The sequence below is a fragment of the Peromyscus californicus genome, unplaced genomic scaffold (genome assembly GCF_007827085.1).
Source record: "Peromyscus californicus insignis strain IS unplaced genomic scaffold, ASM782708v3 Scaffold_12__1_contigs__length_115047231, whole genome shotgun sequence".
Lineage (NCBI taxonomy): Eukaryota > Metazoa > Chordata > Mammalia > Rodentia > Cricetidae > Peromyscus > Peromyscus californicus.
Window position 1 is genome coordinate 44817260 of NW_026294413.1, and position 12054 is coordinate 44829313.

General features: G+C 42.6%; 1 protein-coding gene across 3 annotated transcripts in view; it reads right to left on the bottom strand.

Moving 5' to 3' along the window:
• The window catches only part of Vwa8 (von Willebrand factor A domain containing 8), a 411314-nt gene that overhangs the window by 146979 nt on the left and 252281 nt on the right, over positions 1–12054 (bottom strand). The gene's annotated exons all lie outside the window — the stretch shown is intronic.

Sequence of the window (12054 nt, forward strand, 5' to 3'; positions counted from 1 at the left end):
GCACTTCATTTCTCTTTTCCAGACAAAAAAGAAAGACAGTGAACAGTTTCTAGTCAGTGTAGAAAGGATCGGAAGGATTGGGTAAGAACAAAAATGAAAAGTTGTGCACAGAGGCAACCAGGGGGCTAAGGCTGATGAATGCTTTGTTCCCGGGATAAATCTACCAGAAGATGGATTGGTAAATACTAATTTACATGTTTAAGAGGAAAAACGAGCAAATTTTCATGTCACGATATTCTGTAGTCTTTCAAGAAATATTTACTGCGTTTGCAGCAACAGTTGTGGCTTTATTGGAGAAATACTCTAACAGGTAGCAGGCTGGGGAGGTGACTCATTTGGTAAGCGCCTGCCACGCAAGTGTGAGGACCTACGTCAATTCAATCCCACTGAACCCTCATAAGGAGTTGGTGTGGCTCTTTTCTTCCTTGGCTGCTCAAGGGCTGCCATCATGAATGACACAGAAACTTCATGATTAATGTCAGCTTCAGAGGAACCAAATGGTCACTGATGTCCTTCCCTCTGGAAAGGCAATGATACCAAAGACAGAGATCTGAGAAAAGCTGGCCAAGATGCATAAAGATGACCACACCAGAACCCATTTGGGTGGTGGCAAGATAAATGGTTTCAGCATGGTTTATGATTCTTTGGAAAGAAGAATGACCCTAAACACAGATTTGCAAGACATGGCCTTTAAGGGGGCGGGGAGACCTCTAGCAAACAGCAAAAGGAAGTCGACAACAGGAAGGTCAGGGGCTGCCAAGGCCAACACTGGTGCTGGCACAAAAGTGAGCTAGAGATTGGGTAAGAGCAGGAGGAGCAGAGAGTCTGCAGTGACTTGATCTGCTGTGATGGTGCAAATTTCTAAGGAGCAGGCAAATCAATCAAAGAAATCCCCCAAACAAAACAAAATGGCGGGTAAGGGGGGTGTGCATTCATATGCCCAGCACTGGAGAAGTAGAGACGGGAGAAACCCTGGCACTTGTTAGCCAACTAGCCCAGCCTGATCGACAAGTCGTTGGCCAGTGAAAGACCCTCTCTCTCAAAAAGCAAAGGGGATGCCTTAGAAGCGACACCCAAAGTTGATTCACCTCCACACTCATGTACTCGTGTGTATGTGCGCACATTACGTACACATAAAACAGGCAAAAAACCCTTCCTTGATAAACGTACATTTGAGTACTTTTAAAGGAACTGATATAATAATAAACCCCGAGTGTGGTATGAACTAGATCTAACGTGAGGTTAGATAGTAAGAGATTTTGTCATGGGCCAGTCAAACAATAAGAGTTGAAGAAGTCATTTCCATCATCAGGGCACAGTTTGATCAAGTTTTGCTGCACTCTGCCTACTAGAACAGACATGCTCTCCAGGGAGCTGGCTGGGGAGGTCTCTTTCGGTCAGTAACCTGAAGTGCGTATTTTATTTAATATATATTACCTAAAACTAACTATGTAAGTTATGTTCCATGTATCTATTATTTGACATACCATATAACCATCAATTATTTATTATTCGAATTCCTGGGGGCTTATGAACTGGAAAGATTTCCCATTGATCTGGTTTTACATTTGCCAGTCTCAAGTGACCAGGCTAAAACCACTCAGGGCAGAAGATGGTGTGCAAACAAGTGAGTATTGTTTGAGCTTTCCAGTTTATCTGTCCTTGCATGGTAGATGCTCTCAAAGGGAGACATTGCTTTTAGTGGCAAAAACCAGAGTCTCCTCCAGCTCCACTGTTCTTGGGACATTTCACTGCAGAGGGAAAAGTACAGATGCCCCTAGGGGATCACAGGGCAAAGAAGCAGGGACTCCTTGGCCACATTTGTGAGTTTTGTTGTTTGTTTTGCATGTCATGTTTTATCTTAAAATTGCAGCATCTGAGAGTATCTGCTTGCATCTCTAACATTATTTCTTAAACCCCAAATGAAGGAAGTGAGTGGCTTAATCAGCAATGGGTTTCAGCGTGGGGGTCAGCTGGCGAGGTCCAGAATAAGTCAGAGAAAGGGCCACACACAGCATTTGCTGTCTTCTGCTGGTAGGTCAGCAGCAAATGCACCTTTGTATGATGTCACATAGCTATGTCATCCTGGGACTGAGAAGTCCTCCCACCTCTTGGGTAATCTCTCTTAGACTTACAGGAGGAATGTCAACTGTGATGGGAGGGAGGGAGGGAGGGAGGGAGGGAGGGAGGCAGGGAGGGAGGAGAAGAAAGAAAGAAAGAAAGAAAGAAAGAAAGAAAGAAAGAAAGAAAGAAAGAAAGAAAGAAAGAAAGAAAGAAAGAAAAAGAAAGAAAGAAAGGTAGGTGGTGGTATTGTGTTCCCCCAAATATTGTGTACCTTAATAAACTTATCTGGGGTCAGAGAACAGAAAAGCCACAGATACTTAGGCTAGAAAATGTTAGCACACGCCTTCAATCCTAGCATTCCAGAGACAGAAATCCCTCTGGATCTCTGTGAGTTCAAGGCTGCATTGGAAACAGCCAGGCATGGGACTCACGCCTTTAATCCCAGAAAGCAGCCTTTAATCCCAGGGAGTGGTGGTAGAAAGCAGAAAGGTTTATAAGGCATGAGGACCAGAAACTAGAAGCATTTGGCTGATTAAGCATTTGGCTGGTTAAGCTTTTAGGTTTTGAGCAGCACAGTTCAGCTGAGAGCCATTCGGATATGAGGACACAGAGGCTTCCAGTCTGAGGAAACAGGACCAGCTGAGGAACTGGCAAGGTGAGATAGCTGTGGCTTGTTCTGTCTCTCTGATCTACCAGCATTGACCCCAATAACTGGCCTCGGGTTTGATTTTATTAGTAAGAACTTTTAAGATTCATGCTACAAGCCGGGCGGTGGTGGCGCACGCCTTTAATCCCAGCACTCGGGAGGCAGAGCCAGGCGGATCTCTGTGAGTTCGAGGCCAGCCTGGGCTACCAAGTGAGTTCCAGGAAAAGGCGCAAAGCTACACAGAGAAACCCTGTCTCGAAAAACCAAAAAAAAAAAAAAAAGATTCATGCTACAAAGAAAACAGAGATCAATGAGGAACCAGAAAGAAACATTAATTCTGGTGGAGGACAGGTCTTTGATAAAGAGTATGACTGTGTCGAGCAGGGATGGGTGGGGGAGCTTCCAGGCAGTGCAGTAGCATGAAAAAGTCAGCCGTGCGGAGGGAGGAGAGCTAGCCGGACACAGTGATCCTAATTGTGCCCAGAGCTCTAATATCATGCCAGAGTCTGCCCATAGGTGGCCTCATGTCTACCTATTTCAGAGGAAGGATTCTCCAAATGGATGTCACAAAGATGGGTAGGCGGGAAGAGACACTCACTGACTCATCTACTTAACAAACTTTCCCAGAACACTGGTCTTTGTGTGGCTATTGTCTGGAAATAGGCAGCTGACATAACCCTGCCCTTAGGAGGGCTCGGTGTCCAGAGGAAAAATGGGGACAGGGACATGTAATTGAGCAAAAGAATGAATGACAGGTACACTAGCAGAACCTGTCTGAGATCAGTGGCCCTAGACTTACCACCAATAAAAGTTGTTATGAAAAGACCCATTTTGAAACATACAAAAATAGAAGCAAAAAAACCACAAGCTAAAGCTGAAAAATAATACCTTAAAATAATATTTGTTGATAATTCAAAAAGACATTTCATTCTCATTAAAAGTTAAAGAAAACTATTTGATTGATCCACTTAGTCTAGCCTTAAATTCAGTTTGTATCAACAGCTGAAGAACAGGTCCCACAGACATGTGCAGAGAAGAAATCAGCCCTTAGTCCCCCTTGTTACCCCAGGCTTGCTCTGCACGCCACTTGAACTGCTTTGGCCCAATGGTGGTATACAGAATAGGTGAGACACCTGCTTGCAGAGACCAAGAGCAGGCAAAGCTAAGAACTTTCGCTACAGGAAAGAGCGGTGTGGTGTGGACTTGCCGCTGGCCATGGGAGTCACCACAAGTTCCGGGCAGGACAGAGTGACCAGCTCCTCTGGCTGGATAGTGTGAGGCATAAGGAGGACAGAAGAGTGACAGCGTTTTCAATCAGAAGGCTACAGCAGACCAGGGCAGAGACACAGAAGGGACTAATGTCTGTTATATCAGCAGAGGACCCTAGCCTAGACCTGTTCTCCTTAGCTTTAGGCTGGGCTCCTTCAGTCACTAGCTTAAGCTTTTCTTTTTTTTTTTTTTTTTTTTTTTTTTTGAGACAGGATCTCTCTACATGGTCCTGGTTGTCAAGCAACTTATTACATAGACCAGGCTGGCCTCGAACTCAGAGATCTACCTGCTTCTGCCTCCCGAGAGCTGGGATTACAGGCAAATCCTGTGGTCACTGTGACTGGAAGGAGTAGGTATTACTCCTCTTACAGATCCATCCCACATTGAATCAATTTACGCACTAAGTCTGTAGACTAGACAAAGTTGTCAAAACACCAGAATAATCCCACTATATTTATGAAGTGAAGTCATTGTTGCTGAACTTTCAGTGTTTAAATTCCACTTAATTAGTCTCTATTTACTCCCTATCACATGAGCCTTTATTTAAATTTTCTACGCCATTTTCCACTCCCTGCAGATTTCATATAAAAGCTGTCCTTCAGAAATCACTTACACAAACATTCTTATCTCTGGCTCTGCTTCAGGAGAACTGACCTAAGGCGCTTGTTGACTATTTGAAAGAAGCAACATGTTTTTAGATTTCCAGCAATGCCATTGATTCTTCCTGTACAAACCACTACAGCTCTGTCTTGGTTCATAGGAATTTCTTCCCAGAGCTGTGCACTGAGGAATCCCCGGAACACACACTAAACACCTTCTGCTCTTTGTCCTGGCTGTCACCATCTCAAGAGTGGTTAGAGCAACAGCTGTCACACAAGGAACCCCAAACTTTTTAAAGCAAAACAGAACCCTGACCAACCTCCAGGGGCTGGGAGGTGTTCGGTACTAGCAGCAATCTTTCCTTGTTCTGCATGGATGCCACAAGGAACTGGCAGCTGGGGCTGGCCGGAAAGGCCCTGAGAGAGGGCAGCAGTCTAAGTGGTTGGAACATGATAGCAAGCATGTTCAGATAATGTGAGATTAGAAAATATTTAATACTGAGTTCTTTTTCTAATTATAAGACTGAAAATACTTGATTCCTTCCTTCATTGGAATACCAGTGATTTTATAATGTCAATCAGGGTGAAATAATTCCCTAAAAATTTCCTTTGGGGGGTTGGGGGTCCTGATGTGGTAGTGGGCACCATTAATTCTAGCACTAGGAGGCATAGACAGGGAGATTCCCCTTGAGCTTGAGGTCAGCCTGGTCTACAAAACAAGGTCCAGGCCAGCCAGGGTACATAATGAGACCCTGTCTTTAAAACCGTTTTAAAACATTTTAAATTGTTTGCTTGAGTCTAAAAAGTATAAATTAACCAATTTAATTCTAGTAGTTGGTGGACTTAAGGGGAGAGAGCCTGGCGGCAGTGGCTGAGGAGGGGCAGCTGCAGTCACAGCTCTAGTCCTACGACAGAGAGCACACCATCAAATTCAGAAAACACACACTTCTTAAATCTGGATGCAAATTCGGTTCTGTGTTATTATTTGTATTTTCTTTTGTATTTCTGAAGTTTTACTCAGACTGTACTGTGCTCTGGTGGCGAGAGATTATAGGACTGGGAGAGAGACTACGTCAGCAGTTCTCAAGCTTGACCTGTGATTTAGAGCTTGAGGTGAGATGGTCCCACCAGCTTGTCATCTCTCCAGCCTGCTTTTACAAAACACCAGGGAGTGAGCCGCCTGGCAGGGACAGTGTCAGGGACAGAGTCAGGGTCTATAACGGACTCATCAACCTGCGTCGCCCACAAACGAGAAGCTAGAAACAAAGCCAGAAAAGGTACCGTGACACAGCACCAGTCTAGGAGAATCAGTAGCAGCAGGCAGCCTTGGCTAACGTTTTTGTGCATCACCTGGGAGACAGAAGAGAGCAGCAGGAGATTTGCGGGTGACACACCTCATAGGAGAAGTACTAGGTACAGTGCATGTAACGGCCTGGAGAAGTTGCCAAGAAAGTAGAAGAGGAAATCTAATAAGGACAGTATTATTGAAAAAAAAAAATGGAAAAAGATAGAGTCCAGAAGCCAAGCATCAGTTGCCCAACAGTTTCATTGTCCGATCAGTACAATGAAGTCAAGCGAAGAGCTGGAGCCAGGCTATGGAAAGGCAGGCTACAGAATGCTAACTACATGAGCTCGGCTAAGTTTAACCTTCCTGTGTCTCACTGGTTCACCTAAAACAGAGACAGTCATGGTAGAATTCATAAGCGCATGGTGAACAGCAACCAGCGACAGGCTAAGAGCAGGGTAGGAGCAGGGCCCCACAGTATGTATCTTAGTATCTCTTCTGTGCTATGAGAAAATCCTCCCTTAAGGCTAAAGGGCTTATTGTGGCTCAAAGTTCTTTATGGTGGGAAGCCAAGGAGGCAGGCAACTAGAAAGAGAAAGCACACTGGTATTCAGCTCCCTTCTCCATTTTACACAGCTGGTCCTCTTCTAGGGAACAGATCCACCCACAGTCAAGACAGGTCTTCCCACATCAACTAACACAATCAAGACAATCCCGTTCCGATATCCTCAAGAGGGTACATTTAACCTAGACAATCCTTCACAGGTGTACCCTTCCTCCCAGGTAATTCTAGAAACTTAAAGTTGATAATGCTAACCATCTCCATACAGATAAATGTTCATGAAAGATATAATATAGGGATTTCAGTGGAACTGGAAATCAACCAGAGTCAAGTCAAAAATAATGACAAACCCAAAGATCTACACACAGCAATTTGAGGTACCATCATACTCCATGTTGTCAAATGAGGGCAGTGCCAGGCATTCAGTAGAAAAACCACCATTCAACGGCTAATGTTTAATAAGATATATTATAAATGTACAATGGGGAAGCTGAGACATAGGAACTCCCAGATGTCCTCAGCAGCAGCTGCCATGTGACCTGTCCCAGCTCTGGATCACTCCTACCACAGCTAAGAATGATGGATGTGTTGACTCACTAATTTTCCCCATGAGACTTCACTGAAGTGTGGCCCTTTTCTATTTTCTACCAATACTTCTATCTGCCCCTTGGGGCTCGGTGAATTTCAAAATTTGTGCTGTCACATTCTGTTCTCCTCAGCCTGAGGACAGCCCTGTATGTGGATAATGCTGTGCTCTGTAAATGACATTCATTCCAGATACCTGATTCTAAAGGGGCCAACAGTAGAATTTTGTACTTACTTGCTACAAACTATACTTCATTTGGTTTCACAAAGGGTAAACTTTAAAAATGTAATAGAGGAAAGGCAAATGGTTAAAGACAACTAACCACAATATTTTAACTAGCTGGGCTGGTTACAGGATCTACATAACACAGTTAGGTCCAGGAATCTTACTCAATTCTCAAACAGCTATGGATGCCTCTAGTTAATGAAAGCTGATCATAGACAAGAGTGAGCTTGAAGATCCAGAGGAAATGAGCACAAACTAAGTCATTTCAATAAACATCCAGAGCACAAGTTTTGAATGTACACAGAATCATCCAATCTGGAATAAGCTTATCATGGATGGGGGCAGTCCTACTGAAATAGAAAGCTACAGTTGGAGACACAGGATCTCTATTTTTCAAGATACCACTATGAGAAAAACAGGCAAAAATAGTAACAGAGCAGAAATCATACAAATGTGGCTTGGTCTTCATCTTTTTATCTGAAGGGTAACAAATGAAATATATCTGGTAGCTCACCCTGCCTAAAATCAGATAATTCTGATTTTAATAAAAACATATTTTTATTAAAAAACTATGTTAGTTAAATATTCAAGTGTCCTCTTTCATGTTGAATTAACATAAGATCATAAAATGAGTAATACACTTCACAAATCTTTGTATAAATATTCCTATAGACTCTTCCACTTGAAATGTATACCATTAAAGTAATCCCATCTATCAATCTTGTAAATCTCTTAAGTCACACTCTTTAGACATCTTGAGTGCATCCAAATACGTGAACTGCCTAGCATGTTCATTTCATGCACTGTGATCATTAAAATGTAAGCTCCTAAGACCACACTCAAAAGCACCCTGAGTGCTTCGTGTTTTTACTCATCAGGACTGTTTTGAATGGCTCTTGTAACTAATCTCATTTAAATGACATCCATAAACCAAACAGAGGGACTGATTAGGTGGCAACATCAGAAATCCATTAGAAGATTCCACAATAAACACAGCAGAGACCTTAAGTGATCAGCTACACATTAGAGAAGTCCTAAACATTCTTTCAGGTGGCTACTTTTAGGTCCTTTAAACATAGGTTTCTCTTAAAGCAACTGCATACGTTAAATTCTGTGTGAAATGCAGCTCCAATGCTGTATGGAAAGGAAAAACCCCTATGATGAAATTAGTGGGAACAGCAGTCTAATTAGTGAGGACTCTAAAATACTTTATATTTTAAATGGAACCTGTTTACCTTCCACTGTACAGTCAGTTAAATATTTAATATTGTTGAATAAAGATGCCTGGGCCCTGATAAAATGAGTACCTATTTTGTAACACTATTATCAGACAATTATATACCAATGGGTGCAATAAAAAATAAACTTTAGTTTTGAAATTTTTATTATTTTGAGTTTACAAAATTCCTCAGAGAGACCATCTCTGTATTTATTTATTTATACTATCTCTACTATTTATTTAGCCAGTGTCAGAATCACAAACTAGCAGAACGCTTCACAACTTTGTGGGCCATTAGGTACTTCATATAAAAGTGTTAGTATTAAGGTACTCCAGGCAGAAAGCAAAGAATGCTATCTCTACTCCAAGACTGTAAAAGCATCCCGAGTACCAGCTTCTTCACTGAAGATACTAAAATACCAGACAGAAGAGACATCACAAACACTGTGTCTGTGCTCTTTGCTTAGAGGTAAAGAACCTGAGACCCAAGTGCACTCAGAGTCTTAAATCCACGTTACAATTTGAAGGCTGAAAAACAATGATTTAGGCATTTAGAAGTTTAAAAACTAATAGATTAAGTCCGAAGGATATATAAGAACAAAATAATAAAGACAAATTCAGCAATTACTGAAATGAAAGGAACGTAACAAAAGTAGTTTTGAGTAGAACAAGCTGGGCATGGTGGTCCATGTCTTTAATCCTTTCACTGGGAGGCAGAGGCAGCAGATCTGAGTGCAAGGTCAGCCTGATCTACATAGTCGGTCCCAGGACAGCCAGGGCTATATAGAGACACCTTGTCTCAAAACCAAAAAGACAAACAACAACAATAAAATCAGGAATAAAAGTGGGGCCATTATTTACCTTATATTCTGGGATTCTATCCATATGGCTACTACATATCATCTTTTTGTGTATATTTATGTGTGCATGTTTACAACTGTGTGGATGCACGTGTTTGTGCATGTGCTGGTTGAGGTCCAAGGCTGAGGTTGGTAGTCTTCCTTGGTTACTCTCCATCTTATTCATTGAGGCAGGGTCTCTCAACTGAGCTGAGGATTTACCAGCTTGCTCTAGGCCTTTCAAGGGCTGAAATTACAGGTAAGCTATCATATCTATTTAAACAGGGGTTGGGGATCCCAACTATGCTTCTCATGCTTGTGGGACAAAATGTTATAATCACTGAGCCATCTCCCTAACCACATATTATCCTTTTACATATTGTGTGTGTGCACACATCAGCCAGGGTGCAAATGTCTGTGTGTGCTAATACATAGTCATGCTTTAAAATGTTTATTTACTTACTCATTTATTTATTAAGAGAGAGGGTCCACTGGCTTGGAGCTTGCCTTGTAGACTAGGATGGCTGGCCAAGAAGTTCCACTGGTCTAGCTGTATCTCCAAGTACTGGGTAGCAAGCACACACCACTATACACAGTGTTCTTCTGGATTCTAGGGACTGAGCTCAGGTCCTGTCTCTCACGAGGTGAACACTCTACTCAGCTGCCCCTCCTGGCCCTGTCACTGGATTTCATTTGTGACTACTTGCTACTAATTTTTGTATCATGATCTTTTTTTGTATCCCTAGTCATAGAAAAATACTAAGCTTTAAAATTTCCTTTCATTATGCAGGTTTTTTGATGATAAACAGTGTCTGTACTTTTCCTTATTTAAACTATTTTTCCTTAATGTGCTATTCAAAACTTTTTTTAACATAAAGCAACCGCTTTATTGAATTGTTTCATATTTATTGCTCATAAAAGTCAACAAGTCATTTCTGTCAATGTTCCCCTATATGCAATATATAATTCAACTGCAGTAGCCTTAAATGTTTTACTTGGTTTTCAGCAATCTATCTGATTATAATGTGCCTTTCCTTTCTGTTTATCATGCCTGAGATGTACTGGGCTATTGGTGATTTCATGTTACTACATCAAATACAGGGACTTTTCTGGTGTTATCTCATCAAATATGTTTTCTGTTTTCCTCTCCCCACCTTTGAGACTCTGGTTGCTGATATATGATGCTGTCTCTTCTCAGGATGGTCATTCTGGTCTGAGAATTCCTAATTATTGTCTTGTTTTGCTCAGTTCCCTTTTAAAATACTTGAAAATGTTTATGGCAGTTATTTTATAATCATTCCATGCTAATTCTGTCATCTCAAGTGCATATTTATTAATTTTCTTGCTTCTTTCTGTGTCCAGTAACTGCCTGCTGAAGGATTAATCTTTTCAAGGCATTGCTCGCTGTCTCCCAAATACTCATCTTCTTTATTTCTAAAGTTGTCTTGCTAGAGAAAGACGCTTCAAAATACTGTAAATGATGAGCTAGGTTCTTTCCTTTGTCACGTTTTATCCCTCCATCCTTTCCTCTGGTTGAGCTGGGGTCACTACACAGAGCAGGTTTCTCTCCAACCTCAGTCCTTCTGCGCAGCCTCCCCAGTACCAGGTTACAGGTGTGCACCGCCTCCCCCAGCAGCAGGCTTCCACTCTTCACAGCTTCTGGTCAGCCTTTGCAGGACCTGTAACTTCCCAAAGGACGAGCAAACCATTCTACAGCACACGCCGCACAGGCTCCTGTCCAGTCCACACACCACTGCAGGCGCAGGGGACTCAGGAGCTCAGCTCGCAGACTTCCCGGGCGGCTGTGTGCCCAGAGCTCGTGAGTCTCTCCAGGTCTGCAGCTCTCCCTGTGCTAGGGCTGGTGGGGTGTAAATCCCATGAGGGACTTTTTCTTTTGTTTTCATCCTATCTCACCTTTCCTTTGGTCCTTTTCTCTCTGTCTTTTGACCGGCTCTGCTAACTGTTCTTATTCTAAAAGTTTCTCTCAGAAACTCAGAATTACTTAGCAAAAAAGAACTCAAACCAGCAACTCATTCTTCTAATGCAGTTCAGAGTTCTTTCCATGACACAGCATCTGTTACTGGGATCTACTGGGCTCAAAAGTTTCAAGCTGCTCCACGCTTGGTGTGTGTCTTGTGCCTGCAGAACTTAGCTTCTAGTAGATCTGCTGCCTGCATTTTTTTTCCAAACCAAAACCAGTCCACAGCTAAAGCTTAAAATGCCTCATGTTGAGAGATTTCATTTGCTTAAGTTACCCCTGAACCAACACTCCAACCACACAAAACGAAATTATCCACACGATAACTTAAGAAAGGCAAGAGGTACTAAGCCCCTCCCACAGTCTACGCTCCTCATCTCACGGGGCCACGGAGCTTGCCCTCCTTGTCCACTAGCTCAGCTTCTGAAGAGGAGCAGAGGCTTGGCCTCCACAGATGCTCCTTCTAACTCGAGTGCCTTGATGGTGATGCTATCGGCCTCATTCCTCAACCCACAAAATATCTACTAATTCATATTTACAAGATATTAGTCATTTTAAAAATAAATTTTGCATGGTTTTATCACCTTTTGAAAAAGATTTACCTTTGGTGTATGTGTGCACCTGAGTATGTGTACCATGTACGTGCAGAGGCCAGAAGAGGGTGCTAAACCCTCTAGAATTGGAGCTAGAGGAGTTTGTGAGTCATCAATTAGGTGCTGGGAACAGAACCTGGGTCCTCTGTGAGAGCAGCCAGTGATCTTACCCCCAACCCCCTTTGCCCT